This window comes from Enhydra lutris, unplaced genomic scaffold, assembly GCF_002288905.1.
Source record: "Enhydra lutris kenyoni isolate GAN:26980312 unplaced genomic scaffold, ASM228890v2 scaffoldscaffold4, whole genome shotgun sequence".
NCBI lineage: Eukaryota > Metazoa > Chordata > Mammalia > Carnivora > Mustelidae > Enhydra > Enhydra lutris.
In genome coordinates, this window is record NW_019154088.1 from 14,649,746 (window position 1) to 14,672,093 (window position 22,348).

General features: G+C 39.0%; 1 pseudogene; it reads left to right on the top strand.

Annotated features, from left to right (window-relative positions):
- The first annotated feature begins 1,072 nt into the window (after window positions 1-1,072).
- Window positions 1,073-22,348, top strand: part of LOC111159776 — a 51,060-nt pseudogene continuing 29,784 nt past the window's right edge.

Below are 22,348 nucleotides of genomic sequence, written 5' to 3' on the forward strand. Positions count from 1 at the left end.
ATCTAAGCTTTCCTAAATTTTTGCACTTCTTGGGATTGTTTCCGCTCCCACATTGCACTGTTGAAGGGGCTGGTGGCGGAGGGTCTGAAAAGAGGCTCTGATCTGAAGCAAAGGGGGTAGCAGTTGAGTGACAGCGCTGAAACCCAACTGTGAAGGCTTGAGAAGTGAGAGAGGAGTCAGCACACGGATGTGTTTCTTCCCCTCCTGTAGTTTCTTCCTATTTAGTACTAATGTGATTCCCATTCTGCCTCTCCCCCACTCTACCTACTTTTCTTTTCAGCTTCAGTGATGAGTCTCAGGCACTCAGGTTAATTTCCCCTATATTTTAATCATCTCTGCTTTCTCATTTTGACCTTTCCTTCATTTTTAATTGACACCCCCAGACTGCTATGAGAATATTGAGTCACCTCCATCCATTTCAGGGGGTCAAAGTGTGTACTGCTCACAGATTTCTCCATTTCATCTTCTTCCATAACAGAGGCCCTTGGAGATTAATCCAAGGGAGCAAGGAATGGGGTGACCTGTTTGTCCGTGGTGGTTAAAAATTTAGCATACGGCAACAGCACGTTTACCTCATTTCCCAACGGTAAGAGGTGTTTCCCAGAAGTGAACTTTAAAGATCACAGGAAGTTAACTACTTCTCAAGCTCCAAGATTTAAAAGAAATCACTTTTTCTTTTCAAATGCAATCTTTAAGAGACTGATTATTGTGTAATCAGTAATATTGTGTAATATTAGTAAATAGCAGCCTCGATGCATAAGGCACCTGGAAAAGTAAGGCAGTGGTGATGAGCCCTCCACCTACCTGAGTTATTTTCTTAGCTCTGACAGCCTGGTCAGGCGAAGCTGTGCGGCTTGGAGCAGTTACCTAAGTTCTCTGAGAATAGTTGGTTTCGTCTAAAAAATGAAGATCTTTAACTTGATGCATTTCCACGAGCTCTTTAGCTGATTTAATTTTGATCTTTTTGTTATTATGAACCTCAGTTACTGTTTTCTTTCTCCCCCTGTCAGTGTTCACCATGTCAGGAATGGAACATGGAGATCATCTTGAGGATATCTGAGATCAGAACCAGATGGCCGACAACGCCCTGCTGGGTCGTTCCCGGTTGGCCGCTCTGGATCACATGCCTCTCTAGCCCTATGGTCCTGCAGGCCACCACATCTATTGTTATTTCAGTTACTGTTACAGCGATACATTTAGGTATGGAGTTTGTGGAGTAAATAAAACTTTCCAAGAAGGGAAAAATGAATACACATTCCTCCATAATATGCAACCCACATAGTAGCCTTTGTGAAATCCTTCTATATATCTTGGTATTTTTTTTTACCTTCTCATGGAGAAATCATTCATATCCTTATATGATTCTCAATTCACCTCTAACAGCTCTTGTTTCTATTGTCTAATATGAGGTTTTTAATCTGCCACAAATTGGGAAGTCAAAACTCACTGTACTTGTTAAAGTTAAGTGTCATTGGGTTCTGGATAGCAAACTAACTTACTGTCTTATGACTAATGCACTTTCATACATTTGGTACCATTTTTGCTGATTTATTTGTTTTCAAAAACATCTCAGGGGGCACCTGGATGGCTCAGTGGGTTTAAGCCTCTGCTTTCGGCTCAGGTCATGATCTCAGGGTCCTGGGATCGAGCCCCACGTCAGGCTCTCCGCTCGGCGGGGAGCCTACTTCCTTCTCTCTCTCTCTCTCTGCCTGCCTCTCTGCCTACTTGTGATCTCTGTCTGTCAAATAAATTTTTAAAAAATATTTAAAAAAAAAATCTCAGATAAGCAAAGTTGCCAAATAAGTATACTGTGGTCATATTAAAATATTGCAGGGGCGCCTGGGTGGCTCAGTGTGTTGGGGCCTCTGCCTTCGGCTCAGGTCATGATCCTGGTGTCCTGGGGTTGAGCCCCGCATTGGGCTCTCAGCTCAGTGGGGAGCCTGCTTTCCCTCCCCACCCGCCCCCCACTGCCTGCCCCTCTCTCTACTTGTGATCTCTGTGTGTCAAATAAATAAATTAAAAAATAAAACATAAAAAAAAAATTTGCAATGCTCCTGCACATCAGCAGACTAATTCAACCTGACTAGTTTCATTTTAAATAGAACTAAAGTCCAAAACATTAAAAGATTCAAAGACTATGTAAAATATTCCTCTTTTTTTTTTATTAAAAGATTTTATTGTTAAGTAATCTCTACACCCAACTGGGGCTCAAACTTAGAACCCCCAGAGCAAGAGTTGCACGCTTCACTGACTGAGCCAGCCAGGCGCCCCCGTACAATATTTATCTTAAAAAAAATGGACATCATAGCCACAAAATATCAAATTTGTCAACCAGAAATTAAATCCTAACCTCTTTAGTAGTAGAGTGAAAAGAACATGGGTTTAGGAATCAGGCAAGTTATGTTGATTCCCAGACATAGGTTACAAAGGGGATTATCCCGGGCACTTACTGAAGGGCTCTGGGTTTCTCAGCTCTCACCTCTGAGGCAGGGGTGAGAGCACCCATCTCCTGGGGCTGGTGGGTGGAAACATTTGTTACGGAACACGGACTGGATCCTGGCCAAAAAAACAAGTGGCACTGGGACACCTTGGAGGATCGAAGGTTTATTTTGCACCGGCAGGCCCAGAAGAGAATAATCTCTCAAGATCTGAGCCCAGAGCATAAACGAAGAGGGTAGTTTATACACTTTTACTTCCGTATCTGTGCCACTCTTGCAGCTATGGCCAGTGGAAAGCCTGGAATGGCCCTGGGGCCCGGACTGGGATTCCCCTGCTGGACTGGTCAGCCACCTCAGAACACACATTTCCCTTATCACATTAATTACCTCTTTCACGAACACATAAAAAGTTATCTAGATTATATCAGTTTTCCCTCATTTTCTATGACTGTCCCTCGAAGATATTTTGGTTACTTTGAAATTGCTTGCAGAGGCCAGTTTAAAATATTTTTGAGGGTCATAAAGAAGTTTATGAAAATGAACATAGTACCAACAAAGGAAAAACCATTTAACAGGGTTGAAAGTGAGAGGCCAAAAAAAAAGAAAAAAAAAAAAAGAAAAGAAAGTGAGAGGCCTAGCCAATGTGAATGCAATCAAACCATCAGAAAATCTAAACAAGCTCATAAACCAATGTTAGCTTAGCTATCAATATAACAGTGCAGTATTGTAGGAGACCCTTGGATGTGGAGTCAGAGACCTGGATTTGAACACAAGTCAGACAACAACGCTTTACTAGTTTTGTGACTTTGGACAGGTCACTTGATCTTTTTGTGTCTGTTTCCTTATCTCTGCAACAGAGATATTGATACCTTGTATCTACTTCACCAGCATACCGTAATGGTGGGTGAGATAAGTCACAGATTTCATAAGCTAAAAAGTGCTAGGAAAATGTGGCAGGTCGTTAGTACCACAATTATAATCTACCTCAATGGGCCAGTATATTTTCCTCATGCCTACTCTTATTAGTGATTTCTTTTAACCCTACTTTTATAATACTCTGCATAGTTTACAAAGAGTATTCACGTTTTTAAAAATTAATGTGACTTTTCTGTGATATATACCCAGTTCTATGTTGCACATAATGGATGATTCAAAATAATATAAGATAAAGACTGCTTCCACGGAATATAAAACAGATGGGAAAAACAGAAAAAAGTTAGTCCCACCGTTTGAATTCATGGTCTCTCTCCTTTCTTCACACCAAGACAACTCCCAGTTTACATCAAGAACTACATGAAACCCTAAGTGATGCACAACTTGGTTTTATCAAAAGTACTGACTTTTAAGGAGGGATCTGGGAAGAGTGGTAAGTCTTCTTCCTCTTCATGGTTCATTCTTTCCTTTCATTCTCTGTGGACAATACAGTATGGCCAGATATGACAAAACTTGCTTCTTAAATATTTCCTAACTCCTGGAAGGCCAGGTAAAAGTTGGGGTAAAGAGGGAAGGAGAATGCAGTGAATGGCTTAGGCCCATTCTGCTCTTAAAGGGCAGTACAGCACAGTGGTTAGAAAAGCATGGCTTTGGAAACAGAGAGGCCTATATTTTACTGATTGCATGTGAGATCTTGAGTAAATAAATGCCTTAACACATCTTAGCTTTGGCATCCTAAATGAGGATAGGATGATTGGGAGGATTAAATGAGATAACCCATGCAAAGTTCTTGATCGGCACACTCTAAACATCCACTAAATTACAGCTGTTAATAACTTTGGAGAAAATTATCCTCTCTTCCTTTTCTAACCACTACAGAAGCAAAATCTAGAGAGTAAAACAGGACTTGGATGGATGTAATGAAAACAGGACTTGGATGGATGTAATGAAAAAAGGAGACATGGACTAGGTCAATGTGTCAATTCCTATTTTGAGCCTTAAACTAAAAAAGCTCTTTTTTTTTTTTTAAACCTTTGACTCTTAGAGATCCACTGACTGTACAGTCCAGTTGCAATGAATAACTTTGTATACACAGCATTCTTTATTTTTGCCAGAGTAATTTTGGATATACATTGTAATACAGTTATCAATTTTGCTTCAGAGTACATAGTCAATTATCTTTTCAAGAAATTAAATGCCCATTTTCCTGTGTGCAAGGTTTTTTTTTGTATCTTTCTTTATTAATTTCATATTATCTTCTACATTGTTGAACTTGTGGACCATATTTAGAGTCTCTGTTTCAGTGTTTTGTCCAAGAATTCCATTGCTGCTACCATTTGGGAGGCTTTTATATTGATTATTTTTTCCTGCTTTTGATCCACATATTCTGCTTTTTGCTTGCCTTATCGTCTTTCATTGATATTCCTCATTTTAAATTTTACATGTCAGGTGCTAGACTTTGTTGTCTTCCTTTAAATAGTACTGGTGTTCTGGCATACTGCCTGGAAACATTGGGTCATTCCTAGATGTATCTTTAAGCTCTGCTAGGGTTGTTCAAGTGCAACTTTTTTTTTCCAGGTTAATTTAATCCCACTAGTAAAGTGATACCTTTAGAAACATTCTTTCCAATGCTCCTGTACTGAGGAGTCTTTTCCTACTGGCTGGTAGCTGAGAACTTGGAGTATCATTTAGCTAAACAATTGGTGGTTCCTTCCCTGGAGTTGGGTAGTTTCCTCTTGTGATGTGCTCATCTGTACTCAAAGACTCAAAGGGTCATCCCTCTAGATCCTCAGAGCTCACTGCCATTTGCGTAGCTCTCTCTTCTCCAGCACGCTGCCCCTCAATATGAGTACCTTGGCCTCTCCAAACTTGACTCTTTGAGTCAGATACACTGCTGGACTCTGAGCCCACTTCCTCCCCCCACTGTGGTTTAGAAACTAACTGCCTCTAGGCAGAAAGCTGGCAGTTGCTGGGCTCCTCTCATTGGCATCCCTTCTCTCAAGGACTATCGTCCTGTGCTGCCTCCTGTGCAATGTCTGAAAACCATTGTCTTGTCTATTTTGTCTAGCTTTCTATGGCTTAAATTAAGGTCAATCTATTCCCTGTTACACCATCATATTTAGGAGAAGTCTACAACTCTGCCTTTACTCCTGGATGATTGATTAGCACTTCCGCACATAGCATTTTATGCACGTGTTGCAGTTGAGACATTTGCAGTTGTGTATTTATCTGCTTCCATAATGTCATCAGTCCTAGAGAGATCTTACCCTTCTTTAATGTTGATAGTTTCATAACATGATCATTATGAATGAGGGGGCTTTGTCTTATTCATCTTGCCTCGCATTACAGGAATATGGTTTTACTGCTTGTGTGTCTTCAATTCTCCTTCTGGACTTGCTCTTTATTTAAGGGTTAAGGCACATGGAGCTTGGTGCTCTATGTCCAGATTATAAGGAGCTAGGATTTCCTTCTTATTTGCCAATATCTTTTTCGGCAGACAAATGTCATATTTTCTTGTCAGTCCATCGCAACATTTTACTGCGGCTAGAGATTATACCGAGTGCAACGGTGGGAGTCTGTAAGGGGTGGAGATGGAGGCCCACTCCACACCACTGTTGCATTCACACTCAGTATTTATGTGCCCTGGAGAATTAGGTTGGATGATAACACCTGGAAAACACTTTTGTCTTTCATTTTAGTTTCATTTCCTGGTGTCACGGCAGATGAGTGCATGTTCCCTTTGCTGTTGGCAGGTATCATTAACCACATTCACCTGTGTTTTCCCTGCAATTTACTTCCTCTGTTCTTCTTGAAGTAAATGTCACTCATGGTTCCTTGTAGCTCCCATTGGCCTAAAGTGTATAAAATGCAAGCGTGAGTCCTGAATTGCTGACTGATCTGAGGTTACTGCAAGCTGAAGATCAAGGGGACTGTGACATAGAACTGGGGGCAAAACTTGGGAATAACCTTGGACAAGTCCATTAACCTGTTTGGGCCTGAGCTTCTTTATTGGTAAAATGCACGTTAACCTATATCATCTCTTCATCCGTGACAGTCTAAGATTGTAGCTCTTCTTGATGTTTCTATTAATGGCTAGATTGTACATTGTTTTCTGAGTTGTTTATAGATGTTCCTTCCATGTATACTTAATTATTGACCTGGGCCACTAATTACCATTTCACGTATCTGTCTATATATTGGATTTAAAAATCTGGATGGATCGTTATAAGCCTATGTAATCCAATTTCACATGGTATTGCAGTAGGAAAACAGACCGGCTTCCAAAATGAATTTAAAAGTATCCCAAATATTTCCTTGAAATTCTCAAGACTAAGAGATTCTCCAAACAAAAAGTTCACAGAAATATTTCTTAACACCTTTGTCTTTTCTGCAGTTCTTTATCTTCATAAAACTCTCTGGAGACTCTCCCTCCCCTAAATGCAGAAGACTTTATAATCCCTTGCCTCCTCTTCTTCTCTTTTTTTTCCTCTTCTTTCCTGTTTTACAGATTTTTTCTGACTTTCTCAGCCTCCTGGAAAGTTTATCTCCTGTCCTCAGTATTTTCTTACCGTTATCCTCATACTCTGTCCCTTTTCAGTTCTTAGGCAAAGGGTATAAAAGGCAGGGAGGCAGACAGGGAATATTCATCTTATTGCCACATTCATCTCTGACTGATGATTTTTTTGCAAGTAACTATGAAAGGGCAGGAATGACAATTCAAGGAAGTCATGGTAAGAAGTATAAAGAGTGCTCCAGCTCCTCACCTGTAGTCTGAGAGAAACACAGAAGAAATCAAAGACTATGCCTCTCAGTAGCAAACCCTTCTCTTATTCAGTTCATCAAAATGAAGGGGGTCACACATCTTTGAAGTATCAAACTGGGCATACTGTCCATTATTTCTCCTAAATACTAGAAAACTCTGGGACCTTCATGGGTTAATTCCAAAACAATGGAATAATTAAGTGCCTAATTTAGGCAATCACTGTCCTTAAGAGCCCATTCTAAGAAAAGTTATTTATGAGCTAGAGAACTCTAGACAGGTAATATAATTGTTCCTTACATTTATTTAGATTTCAACTTCTTGAGAGCATCTTGAGTTGGTCAGCTTCTGATCAAGTTTATCCTTAGACAGATTGGGTGTCCTTTAATGGGTATATAGTATTCAATTATCTGGACCTGTCTTCCAACTGTTTAGTCCTTAAAAACAGAAGGCATCCTGTATCATTTAGGAACAATTTGTCTACTAACATTAAATAATGAAGGCTGTCTACATGCAAAATATCTCTAGGGAGATAGCTGATTGCATTGTTTTGATGGCTTATTATATCAGAGCTGGCAACTGTGTGATTAATCTGGCCATTATAGTGTTAATTTTATGTCTGCATTTAAGCAGAAAGAAAAGGAATGGAAAATAAAGATTATGTTTGGAATTTTGTCCCTTTTAGTTAAGAAAGCATAAGGAAACGTTCCCTGAACACTACCCCACCTCCACCTCAGCAGACTTATCACTGAATAGAATTGGATCCCAGCATCATCTGTAACTGTAATGGAGGCTAAAAAGGTGGAGAAGAGGATACATCCATAAGCCATTGGCTGAGTCTGTGAATATTGGTTTTGTCAAATGATTGGATGTTTCTTTCAATGAAAATGGAGGAATGGCTCTGGAGGAGATAACCCCTATTGGATCTGCCACACCTCTCAAGGAAGTAGAGAATCATCTTTGAAAGAAGTTTACTTAAAATAAAAAGGCTATTGAGTTTTTATAGAGACTTACTAGTAAGTGTTGATCAAATAGTCTCTTCAGTGTATAGCAGCAAGAAGAGAAAGAGGAAAGGGTTAATAAAGCAAGAGTATCAATGGAGAAGTAATGGAACTCTGAGACTCTGGTGGGTCCATAGTTCAAATTTCTATTTATCTGTAGAATTCATCACCATTCTACTTTATATTTCACTTCTGTGGAATTATTCATCCACTCCACCTTGCTGATTCGAAGTATTAAATTTTAATCTGAGTTCCTTAGCACTGGCATCACTGAGAAGATTATAGAGTGACTACTGGTATATCCCCTTTTCTTTAAGTTTTGGAAGGATAAGTAAAGGACTGAATGTATAACTGTCTGAGAACTCTGCAAGTACAACAGTGATGTAGATCAAAATAACATAGCCACCATTTGGATGCGGCAGATGTTTTCTCTCTTGGGGGAAGCAGATTTTCTGGAATGCTGAAAGCCTAGAAGTAGAGATATATTCAGAAATATTTGGACACTGAATATACTTTCACACCTCAGCTGTAGGTATGGTCTCATTGTCTTTGAGCTTCTTTGAAAAACTGCAAGAGTCCAATGTTTAAAAACCTTGAAGTTACAATGAATAGATTTAGTGTAATTTCTTCTAGATGGAGACGTAAGCTTCAAGTATGAAGGACATTGGTGTACTAAGAATAGTCTCACATTTGGTAAGACCCTACTTTGTGTGGGTAATGCCACTGCAGCCTTGTTCTACAGTGGAAACTCTGGAATGGGAGAAAGTTCTACTAAAATGTGTTATTTTTGTTCTAACCCCATGGGTCCCCTCATTTCCATTACATTCTTCCACCTGTGAAGATTTAAATGGTGAAGTAAATCTAACCACACAAGATTTCTTGTGTGGGTAGTTCTCCCTCACTTGCTAGCCTTGAGGAATGCAGGTTCCACAAGTGAGACCAATGGCATGGCAGACTGCATGGTCCTGTCTTCTCTTCTCAGTGCTAGGTTTTCTGGTTACACTATTACATGGCTGTTTGGAGGAAAGGCTACACTAATAAGGAATAAGGTATGTTACTGGAAGGATTTCAGAAAACATCTCATTGACTAAGATAATTGATTATGCCAGTCTCAGCGAGTATGTGAAATGAGTCCGGAGGAAAGAGAAAGAGTAAGAAAACTTGGGAGGCACCTGCTGCAGTGCTGATAGCTTATTTCCTCAAAATCACCCACCAAAATCCTAATAAGAATTGATAATGCCTATTCACCTTGTTGAAATGTCAGAGAAAAAAATCGGTTTGGGAAACACTGAACTGAGCATGAGTCTGCAAAAATATACTCCTGAACTCCAAAAGGCAGGCTTGTGTAGACAAGCTGCGGGAGTCATTTCTGGGATCCTAGGCTGCAGGGTGGGTGGGTGATACACAGTGACAGCGGTTACTGAATCCCAGCAAAGCAACCCTGTCCTTCCCATGTGGTTTTGTACCGCTAATAAAGGAGCAGCCTGTCTCTATATGAAGGGGTTTAGCACCTACTTAGCTGTGAATTTGGAGCAGAAATAACTGGGAAGAATCTAAGAAATGTGGGCTTTAACCAAGGGATGCCGAAAGCCTGTGGGAATAACATGAGATCAGGAGCCTAACCAAGCAGAAAGCAACAATCTTTATTATAAAGCAAAGAGCAACTGAAAATTGAAAGGCATGAGCTGTATCAACCAGTTATAGATACAGCAGGAAAGGAAGCCACACAGAAGGATGCCATGTGGAAAATGTTCTGGGAGCTTCTTAAGGAAACACAGAGCATAGAGCATGGTGCAGAACTAACATCCTACAGGCTAATTCTCGCTGTCAGGTTACGACGCCTTGATTTGCAGTGATTGTCAAAGACATGAGAGAGTCACTGGAGTTCACCCCCACCCCCGCACTTCAAATACATCTATCCTAGGAACTTCACTGACAGCAAATACAGCAGCAATTCCTGCCATGCTGCGAATCCGCTGCCCTGGGAGAAAGCACTGCCACCCAGCCACTGGGCATCTGAAGCTTTGCCACTGAATATGGTGGCTTCTCAGACGTCCTGTGCTTCTTCCTTCTTCTGCAACAGCATATGTGTAAACCCAAGCAAGCATAAGCAAGCACAAGTATCTGGGGAAGGACGGAAACCCTAAGGAAAGGTTTAATTACCTCATAATTTTGCATGTGACCAGTATTACAGTCCTAGAGTAAGAGGTTATTTGGCTACGGTGAAACATTGTATCGTAGTGACAAGAATAAAACAAAAACTATACACATCAGACAAGTAGCTGTGCTTTCCTTAAGAAATGGTTTATTTAATGGACTAAAGGTTTTTGTCTCCTTTCACCCCCAAATTCCTATGTTGAAACCCTACTCCCCAGTGTGATAGTATTAGGAGGTGGGGCCTTTGGGAGCTGATTAGATTTAGATGAGGCTGTGGAGGTAATGCCCTCATGATTAGTGAGTGTCCCTACAAGAGTTACCAGAGAACTTGCTCTCTCTTCGCATTCTCCATATATTGAGGTTACAGAAGCTGGAAATCTGCAACCCATAAGAGGGTTCTCATCAAAACCTAACCATGTTCGCACTTTGATCTCTGGCTTCCTAACTCCAGACTGTGAGAAATAAATTTCTGTGGTTGATAAGCCACCCAGTCTGTTGTATTTTTGTTATAGTGGTCTGAACTGATAAGACAGTATCTGAAAACAAATAGTCCCAGACATAATCATCTGTTTATATGTCCCTTTGGGCCTTCAAATACGAAGATGATAAGTCCCATGAAGCCAAAACCAGAAAGCATTCCTAGATAGGCATTTGGACTGTTTTTACTCACACTTCTGATGTCTTTTCCAACACTACTTCTCCACCTCTCTGACCCCAGCTAGGTGTTCTACAATTCAACTCAGTTCTGTCACTGACTGCCTAGAGTTAGCTCAGACCCTATTGGTTAAGGGCAAGACTGCCTCTATTCAGATGATAGTCACAAATGGGGTGCCCAGGCTACCCACACTTCTACCAGGTCTATTGCAAACTCAGAGGTTTCACCAACCCTCCCCCCAAGCTGCTTCAGGTTCAATAATTTCCTAGAATGACTCTGGAACTCAGGAAAATACATTACTTACATTCATTGGTTTATTATAAAAGACATGACTCAGGAATAGCCAAATGGAAGAGGTACACAGGGCAAGGTATAGGGGAAGGGCCATAGAGCTCCCGTGCTCTCTCTAGGCACATCACTTACCCAGCCTATCAATGTGTTCACCAATCCAGAAGCTCTCTACACCTATTTGTTTAGAGGTTTTTATGGAGGTTTTTACTATATAAACAAGATTGATAAAATCGTTGGCCCCTGGTGATTAACTTTCCCAGTCCTCTCCCCTCCCCAGATATTGGGACATAGGACTGAAAGTTCCAAATTTCTAATCAAGGCTTAGTCTTGCTGGTGGCCAACCCCCATCCCAAAGCTATCTAGAGTTTCCAAGAATCACATTACCAGACCAAAAAATGCTCCTATCTCCCTGATCACTCAGGAAGTCCCAAGGATTTTAGGAGCTCTGTGACAGTTAACTTAGTGGTAAAAATCAAATATGTTTCTATGATGCCTCAATAATATTTGCAGTGGGCAATCTGGTTAGAAAAAAAAAAACGTGAAAGAAATTTTATTTTCTAAAATCCTTGTTTTCCTTTGTTATGTGCAATAGCATTTAGGAACAAAGTAAGAAATATAGGTGAGTTAGTAACAGTTGGGGGTGGGAGACTGAAATTAAAGTCTGGCTTTTGAATAGCTTTTGCGAGAAGAGAATTTGAGACTTTGAGAATTTGAGACACACTCAGTACATGCACTCAGATTACTATGTGTGCTTAGATGTCCGCTGAAAAGCAGGAATCTGTTTGGGCCTCAGGGAGACTGTCTATCCTCTCTAGAATAAGGGGTTCCCCAGTATCCTATGGGAATTTATTATGCATCAGTTAAAAACATTGATTTTTTAAAAAAAAATCAACTTACATTCAAATCTTGGTGAAATCTTGCCATTTGCAACTACATGGATGGAACTAGAGGGTATTATGCTGAGCGAAATAAGTCAATCGGAGAAAGACAATTATCTTAAGGATCTCCCTGATATGAGGAATTTGAGAGGCAGACTGGAGGGTTTGGGGGGAAGGGAAGGAAAAAATGAAACAAGATGGGATCGGGAGGGAGACAAACCATAAGAGACTCTTAATCTCACAAAACAAACTGAGTATTGCTGGGGGGAGCTGGGTAGGGAGAGGGTGGTTGGGTTATGTACATTGGGGAGGGTATGTGCTATGGTGAGTGCTGTTAAATGTGTAAGCCTGATGATTCACAGACCTGTACCCCTGGGGCAAATAATACATTATATGTTAACAAAAATAATTTAGAAAAAAAAGATATTAAATGTAAAAAAAAAAATCTTGGATCTTCCATTTATTAGCTCTATGATGTAAGACAACTTAATCTCTTCAAGCCTCTATTTCCTCATTTATAAATGACAGGTTGTAATACCTACCCATAGAGGGGCCAGGAAGACTAAATGTGATCCTGTATGGCACATAGCAAATACGTAGGGAGTGTTTATTATGACATTTCTTTTTTTTTTTTTTTTAAGATTTTATTTATTTATTTGACAGAGAGAGATCATAAGTAGACAGAGAGGCAGGCAGAGAGAGAGAGGGAAGCAGGCTCCCTGCTGAGCAGAGAGCCCGATGCGGGACTCGATCCCAGGACCCTGAGATCATGACCTGAGCCGAAGGCAGAGGCTTAACCCGCTGAGCCACCCAGGCGCCCTATTACGACATTTCTAAGGCTCTATCTCTCACAATAGAGCTAGCAATCTGTGTGGTTCCAGTAGCTTGCTGAATATATTTATGCATAAGTTGACTTTATGTAAAAATTATGCATAAATATATACCACAGTGTGAAGTATTAATTCATGTTAACAATTTTTTAAATGTTTTTTAAAAGCCTGAGATAAAAGCACCCCTCCAGGTGTTTATAAAGAGAGGAAACTGCGCAAAGTGGAGGAAAGTATTTGTCATGACAGTTCTGGTTGAAGGCTGAGCACCCCGTGTGGTGTGCCACACACAACAGGGCTCCTGAGAGTTCCCCTCTAGCATTCTGTACGAGTCAGGTTGGTGGAAGGTAGTAAGAATGATGCATGCACTCAAGCAAAACACTAGAAGGAGACAACTGGAATGTTTTCTAATTCCAGGAAAGCTATTAGATCATAAATTAAAAAAAAAAAAAAAGGTTATCTAATCAGATTGTATCAGCCTACAAACAGACTGTGTCAGCCTACAAACACAAAATTACCATTAATATTCTACGAAACATGAACTTATATCCATTATTACAAATAAAGAACTTTGTTCCAAGAGCATTTCCCCCCAGATGATTACTAACTAAGGAACAGGAGGAAAGCGTCAGGATAGGCAGCAAAATATTTCAAAACTAAGAAACCAGAACATGATACACCCCTTAATTATTTTTTCCAGTAGTGTTTGAGATCTTTTCTGTTGCTCAAGCCAGTATTTGCAGGGTTTCACTAAGTTTTAATAATGAATAAGTCCTGTAGATTGTACTGATACCAATTTCCTGATTTTGATATTTGAGGTTATATTAGAGTTATGTAAGATGCTACCTTTGAAGGAAGTTGGGTGAAACTTACATGTGACCCTGTGCACTATTTTTGAAAATTCCTGTGAATCTAAAATTATTTCAAAATAAAAAGTTTGAAAACATCTGATTTCGTCTTATGTATCTAGGTTCTTTTTTTTAAGATTTTATTTATTTATTTGACAGAGAGAGAGATCACAAGTAAGCAGAGAGGCAGTCAGAGAGAGAGGAGGAAGCAGGCTCCCTGCTGAGCAGAGAGCCCAATGCAGGCCTCGATCCCAGGACCCTGGCACCATGACCTGAGCTGAAGGCAGAGGCTTTAACCCACTGAGCCACCCAGGCACCCTGTATCTAGGTTTTTCATAACATTTCAATTGGAAAGATAATTTTTTATCAAGTCAGCAGCCACTTCTCCACAGAACAGCACCTGAAGAGCTAAAACACCTAAACAGCTAAAGAGACCTAGACATCGGTCTACCTGCAATGAGGCACACAGTACACCACGTTACTGAGACGTGTTCTGACCACAGCCAGGTCACACAGTGCATACTGAATTAATCACCACTGGCCAATGATTTCATTAATCTTTATTTTTTGGTTAAAGATTTTATTTATTTATTTGACAGACAGATCACAGGCAGGCAGAGAGGCAGGCAGAGAGAGAGGAAGGGAAGCAGGCTCTCAGCTGAGCAGAGAGCCCAATGTGGGGCTCGGTCCCAGGAACCTGGGATCACGACCTGAGCCAAAGGCAGAGGCTTTAACCCATTGAGCCACCCAGGCGCCCCTGCATCAATCTTACTTACATAGTGAAAACCTCCATAAAAACCTCTAAACAAAGAGGTGTAGAGAGCTTCTGGATTGGTGAACACATTGATAAGCTGGGTAGGTGATATGCCTAGAGAGAGCACGGGAGTTCTGTGTCCCGCTCCCCCTACCTTGCCCTGTGTACCTCTTCCATTTGGCTATTCCTGAGTCATGTCTTTTATAATAAACCAATGAATGTAAGTAATGTGTTTTCCTGAGTTCCAGAGTCATTCTAGGAAATTATCGAATCTGAGGCAGCCTAGGGGTAGGGTTGGCGAAACCCATGAATTTGCAATAGATCAGGTAGAAGTGTGGTAGCCTGGCACCCCATCTGTGACTATCATCTGAATGGAGGCAGTCTTGTGGACCTGAGCCCTTAACCAGTAGGGTCTGAGCTAACTCTAGGCAGTCAGTGACAGAACTGAGTTGAATTGTAGAACACCTAGCTGGGGTCAGAGAGGTGGAGAAGTAGTGTTGGAAAAGATGTCAGAAGTGTGAGTAAAAACAGTCCAACTGCCTATCTAGGAATGCTTCCTGGTTTTGGCTTCATGGGACTTATCCTATTTGAAGTACTAGAGACATTAAGGAGGCTTAAAGGAAGATATGCCTCTTACTCTAAAAGGGGTCCTCTTTCTGATATTTTCATTGTTCTAGTTACAGCAGGTTGGGGTAAGAGGTGGATGTTTTACTCTCTCATACTCTGTTACATAGGGTTAACCCAGATTTTGTGGAGCCTAAATCTCATACAATTTGATTACTCCTCTTTAGGAAATGTAATACATTTGAACAACATGAACACATTGACAAGGTCTTAGAAAAAGGCCTATGGGAAGGTGGAGCTGGGAAGCTTAAACTTCAATAGCTTCATGGTGTAGACAACATTAATTTTTCTTGAGCAATGCTGATCTTCTGAAGTAACAGAGCAACGAGAACAGGGTAGAGGCATAACATTGATTTCAGAGAATTCCCTGGAGTACTGGGAGGGAGAGGTCAAAGGAAAGGGTATAGAAAGCCCCTGAGGAAGGCAATAGCCAGGCTCCAGAAAGATCCCTTGCACTCAGTAGACAATGTGATAAATGTTATTGGCTGAATAAATGAGTACAGACAATTTCCTTGATGGGTCTTACAGTAGATTCATTTGATTGAATAATTCATTATTTCTGTATTGGTGAATTACAAACAGTTTAAATTAAATCCTTTTTTTAAAAACTCCATATGTTTCTACTTTAAACATGAGGCTATGACTTTGACTCTGTGATCATTCTCTATATCCAAGACATCAGATTAGTAGTCCTTGCCACTTCAGAACAATCAAGTCTGTGATAGGGATGTGCAAATCCACATCCACCTATGATCAGACAAGTCTGATATGCAGCAGGACATGGTAAGCTATGAAGTGCCTCTGTCCCACCAAAAATGCACTCCCAGAAAAGTGGATTATGTCCAAGGTTTAAGATACTGTGGTGTCCAGTTTACTAACAATATGTTTTCAAGGCAAAAATCCAAAGTTGTGTAAGTGTAAAGAAGAGGGATAAAAACGACATTTGAAACTCAACAAGCTTCAGATCATTTTAATCAAAATTATTTCTAGTCGCTGTCACTTTTGAGCAGCGTTTTCTGCCATGAGGCATCAGGCCAATGCAGCCAGGTTCCTGACAGTTCTCTTCATCAATCCAGGAAATATATAGCAGGCCATTTGCACCATCTGCTGCCCAGGTACCAGTCATTGGAAGGCAGATAGAAACCCAGAAAAGCATGCTGGAATGGCATTTGGAAAAAACCTGAAACCTGGTTTGGGGGGAAAAAAAAAACTGGGAGTGTATTGAGCTTGACAAAGAGACTCCATAAAAAGAGCACTAAGAAAGCAAAAATATATATTAAAGCTCTGACAAATCAAAAGAAATTCTATTGCCTCTCAGCTAATTTAATATGGTTTTTGCTTTCGGAAGTTTTAAGAAATATGATATTTCCCAGGCATTTTGTAGTGGTTGATACTATACTCTTCCTATGACTAAGTGTCTCCTTATGATATTATTTGTATACCCCTCTTTTCTTAGAGTGGGAACATACGGGAAGAAGTCCCTGCTGCAGGACATCCTAATCCTGACCTCATCTCAGGCTGTAACAAATCTTCACTGCAGTTAACCTCCTGAAATAATTATGATCTTTATTTAGAGACTAATTGAAGTGTGATTTTTACACAGTTGGTGTTAGAAATGCTGGCAGCCTTGGTCTCCAGAGATGCAGCCATCTCATCTGCCACAAAATGATACTGTCTTACTTCCCAGGAATACAATACAGTTCTCTGAGAATTTTCAGACATGGTGGACCTCTGATGGAATTGCACCAGATTACCTAGAAAAGTCACAGTTTTGTCTGTTTTTGTGTACTGTATCCATGTAACTGGTGCACTAATAGGAGTCAGTAACACTCATCATATCTTTAGCATAGGAACATGACCAAAGTGTGTGGTTGGTAAAATTTTCCATTAGTATCATCTCACCTTTTTAGGGTTGCTTCTGCTTTTAATGGACTCACCTCTCCTTACCTTTACTCTTCCACAGAAGTTGTTTGTTGGTTTATTCCAAGGAAATCTTACTTAGGGCTTGAGAGAGTTCATAGGGATGTAGGTTATATTTCTCAAACTTGATTAATATATATCATCTTTTTTTTAAAAGATTTTATTTATTTATTTGAGAGAGTGAGCCAAGCATGGGGAGCAGCAGAAGGAGAGGGAGAAGCAGGCTCCCTGATGAGCAGGGAACCGAGTGTGGGGCTAGATCCCAGGATGCTATGACCTGAGCCAAAGGTAGACACTTAACCAACTGAGCCACCCAGGCACCCCATCATCTTTTAAAGAATAAATGAGTAGTCCTGGATCTTGAATATGAGCTGAAATGATTTTTATTATAACAATAATAATTTATATTATATTAATTGGGGAGTCTAAAATTATTTCAAAGTTAAAAAATTTTTTAAACTTCATGATAAATATTTAGAAGTTGATTTTAAGGTTTCCTACTTAACAGCAAAAAAAGCAAAAACCAAAAAGCTCTGTACCACTGAGCAAACACAGGTTCTTTGTGATATAGTAAAAGTGGCTGAAATAATACTTTATGGAAATAAACTAAAGTGCATCCTTCTATTAATAAATATGTTCAGAAGACTCAGAAATATTGCTAAAAGTTTGAAAAAAAAGTAATTATGCAGTGAGCAAGATTTATTATAGAGTTGAAAAAAATGCAGATGCTTATAAGAAATCTTAGCTTTAGCATTTGTTACATTCTGTTTTCATAATTAAATATGCGTAGAACTTTTTTTAGGTGAAAAGAAAACATGAACTAGGGGAAATAAATTCTTAGAAACAATTTTTCTTCAATAGTAATAATAATAGTATATTGTGGAAAACTGTTTTTAAGTAACCACCATTGAAGTTGTTGCCTTGAATACATATATGTATATGTATATATATATATATGTATACATATACATATATGTATGTATATGATTCTAGGGTTATTTTTAAAAAATTAAAAAGAAAGGCTTTAAATATACTAGAATCCTTTGAATCCATTTAATATGCTGACAAGTCTATCTGATATCCCTGATATCCTGATATCAAAATGACCATTGTCCTACATTCACCACTGTCTACCTGTACATACTCCACAGAGCTTATAACAATTACAAGCATGCCAAACTCAAAAAGACTTGAGCCATAGGGGCGCCTGGGTGGCTCAGTGGGTTAAGCCGCTGCCTTCGGCTCAGGTCATGATCTCAGGGTCCTGGGATCGAGTCCCACATCGGGCTCTCTGCTCAGCAAGAAGCCTGCTTCCCTCTCTCTCTCTCTCTGCCTGCCTCTCCGTCTACTTGTGATCTCTCTCTGTCGAATAAATAAATAAAACCTTTAAAAAAAAAAAAAAAAGACTTGAGCCATAGCACTGAGGGAGATATTCACAATATGAGAATAAATTTGATTTTAGCAAATAGGTTTAACTGTCACATCAAATTAATGTTGTTAATTCGACTTTTATTGGTTTTGTAGTTGCCTTTGTATTTAATGTGTAAATTTGTCTTGGTTGTATTCATGTATAACAGCTATAAGCAAATGGAGCTTATACCTAGCTCTAGGTTTAGAAATACTTAAGTGATGTTATAATAAAAAACATTTTTTAACATAAAAAATTTTTTTAACTTTGGAATAATTTTAGACTCCCCAGTTAATATAATATAAATTATAGACTTCTAAGTTACAGAAATTTTCAAAAACAGTCAAGAGAGTTCCCATGTAGCCTTCACTCAGCTTCTCTCAAAGGTAACATCTTATATAACTCTACTATAACAACAGATGTCAAAACTGGGACATTGGCATCAGTACAATACGCTGGTCCTTTCATTATGAAAGTTGAGTGAAATTTTGCAAATACCAGCCCGCATATAAAGTGACCTGGAGTATTACTGAACAAATAATAAAGGTGTTGTGTCATGATCTGGCTGCTTAGTTTATGAATATTTTCTGCCTATCATAATGCCTTCATAGTATCCAATAACTCATCAACTGAGGGAAAAATCTGTGTTTGAGGCAAGGCTCCTTACTTATTATAATAGATATAAATCATGTTTCAAATAGTTTTATTGATAATTTTTGTTTCTAGGTTGACATTTTGTGTTATCTGATTAGATTATTTTTAAACAGTTTTCCTAGAATTAGAAAATGGATGGGGTGCCTGGGTGGCTCAGAGGGTTAAGCATCCAACTCTTCATTTCAGCTGGGTCATAATCTCAGGGTCCTGGGATCAGCCCTGCATAGGTTTCTGCACTCAGTGGGGAGTCTGCTTGAGAATCACTCCCTCTTTCTCTATCCCTTCCCCAGTTGCACTCTCTTTGTATCTAAAATAAATAAGTAAATAAATCTTAGAAAGAAAGAAAGAAAGAGAGGAGGAAGGAAAGGAAGGAGGAAAGAAAATGTCTCAGTTTCTTCCTTTTATTGTTTTATATTAGTGCATGCAATAATGTATTATCTTTAAAGCTTTTGTTTGGAGTATTTAATTAAAACTAGATATTTGTGCAGTAAATCTACTTAAGCAGGCAAATAAGTGTTATATAAATTGCTTAATATAAAAGGATGATTAAGAGTCCTGTTTCTCTCTCCCCACCTTTATGTTGAGGAACTCCCTCTTCCTTTGAGATCACCTCATATATTTCAGGTGACACCTAACCTATGGCCTTCTTGTAATAGACTTAAAAAAAATAGGACTTGAAGTTAAACACTCAGTGGATCATCCTGTATTCCAACTGGAGTTTATTAATTATAGTTTTAAGCACTGATCCACAAGACACAAAGTCCTCATCTGTTTATTACTTTCTCTCTAGCCTCATGACCTTGTATTTACAAGCTCACAATACTAAACTACTATGAACTCATCTCATAAACTTGTTATTTCACAGCTCCTCTCCTTTGTGAATACTTTTCCATCCATTTGAAGCTCTCTTCCTTCCTTTACTGATCTGAAGAACTTCTATTCTCTCTCTGAAAGCTCAAATGTCCCTTCCTCCAAAAAGCTTTTCCTTTTCCTTTCTCTGTATTACACGTTTGTTCCATGTGAATCCACTGTTGTACTGATCTCACTGGGCTGTAGTCTATTTCATTACATCTCTACTTAGTAGCGAGTAGGAGCTGTCTTAGTTTTCTCCCTTTAGTGTTTAGTATTTTGGGATCAAATTGATTTTAGATTTGATCTTTTCCCCTAAACAATGCCTTGTCTTTATAGAAACCTGAACCACATGGGACCCACCAGAAAAAGTAAAATGAAGTTGTGGATCAGAGTATTTGCCATTACAGTTTTTAACCACGAGGATTTTTAAAACTGATGCTACTAGAGAAATTTTAACCTGTAAAAGAAATAACAAATTTCTCTAGGATGAGTTCAGTTAAATTACTATTATGAAAGGATTGTGAGAACAATAAACATCATTTCCTCATAAGATTCAGGCTTATGGTCTCCATTGTGAACTAAATGGCCTGTTATTTTCTTACTCATAAGGGTGTAATGAATATCTCCTAGGCATTTTGTGACCCTGACTCCCTAACTCCCTAGAGAACCTACACTGTATTGCAGTCTCCAGGAATGTAACACACATTATATAGCGGGGGGTGGGGGGGGGGGGGGGGGGGGGAGGGGAGGGAGGGAATTGTCTCAAATTATACTTTAGAAACCAGGCTTTATGCTCCCATGTCCTCTGTGAAATGAACCACAAGGTATACATTTCTCATTTCTTTCCCCTCAGGAGGATGCCAAACTTTTGTACAGGAAAAAGGGAGAAGTTGTTTTGGGCTTTCCTCTTCTCCTCTGAGATTTGTTTCATAAAAAAACTATTATTGGCTGCAGCTAAAATTTCCCCATTGCATATGCCTCAGTGTGCAAGACCATTTTGTTGTAATCTTCCGCAAATGCCAAATTACCTACCAAGCTTTATGGTTATTTGTTATATTTCCACGCTCTTAATTTATAAAGTGTTTGTCCTAGGTGCTCAAAGGAGAGACAGTACCTCAGACATCCCAATGACCAAAAGAGTATAGTCAGAGGCAGTAAAGAGTTAATGTAAGAGAGGAAGTCATAATGTAGCCTACTACACACTTGGGGAATTATGGTAGATGAGGCTTTGATTTGTTTATCCTCAAATAATCCATCACAGACTTGAAGAAAAAACAGAAGGAGGTAAAACAAGGAAGACAGTTTTTTCCCCCCTGCTTAAATGCTATTTGTTGAACATTTGCCAGCTTATCACTGGGAAAAACTGAATTAAGATGACAAAAGAAGTATCCAGTACCAAGGAGTCTACGAGAAAGATTGTCTTTCTTATGCTACTGTACCCACCATATACACTATGACTTAGTACAAACATAGTAAGTTATGTCTTTACCATACTTAGTACCAGTAGCAGCCAGGATCCTGGAAGGGAAAAAATAGCTCACTATTTTTTGTTTTGTTCTTTCTTTTCTTTTTTCTTTCTTTCTTTTTTTTTTTTTTTAATCAGAATTTAGGACATGGTGAATAGAAACTAAAAATAAAATAAAATAAAATAAAGTAATATTTAGAAAAGTGCAAATAAATAATAGTGGAGAGCCCTTACTAATTTTAGCCTGAAGAAGATAGTGAAGAGATTTATTATCAGAACATTCTACACAAGCAAAAGCTAAAGAAGTCCATCACCACTCAAATGGCCTTACAAGAAATGTTAAAGGAACGGCTTTAGGCTGAAAATAAAGGGTGCTAATTAGTAACAGGAACACATATGAAAGAATAAATCTCACTGCAATGGTAAATTCATAGTGAACTTAGTAGATTATAAAGCTAGTATAAAGGTTAAAAGTCAAAAGAAGTAAAAATAACTGATTACAACAATTAGTTAAAGGATCCACAAGATGAAAAGATATAAAATGTGACATCAAAACCAGAAAATATGGTAGGGGAGTAGTAATAATGTTGAGCTTTACAATGAGGTCAAATTTAGGTTGTTGTCAACTTAAAATAAACTGCTATAGATATATGTGAGTCTCATACTAACTACAAAGCAAAAACCTGTAGCAAATACACAAAAGATAAAGAAATATAAGCATACAACTGAAAAAAGTTTTCAAACCAGAAAGAAGAGAGCAAGAGAAGGAGAAAGGAACAGAGAGGGACTACAAAAACAACCAGAAAACAAGGAACAATACAGAGATAAGTACATACCTACCAATAATCACTTTAAGTGAAAATGGACTAAATTCTCCAATCAA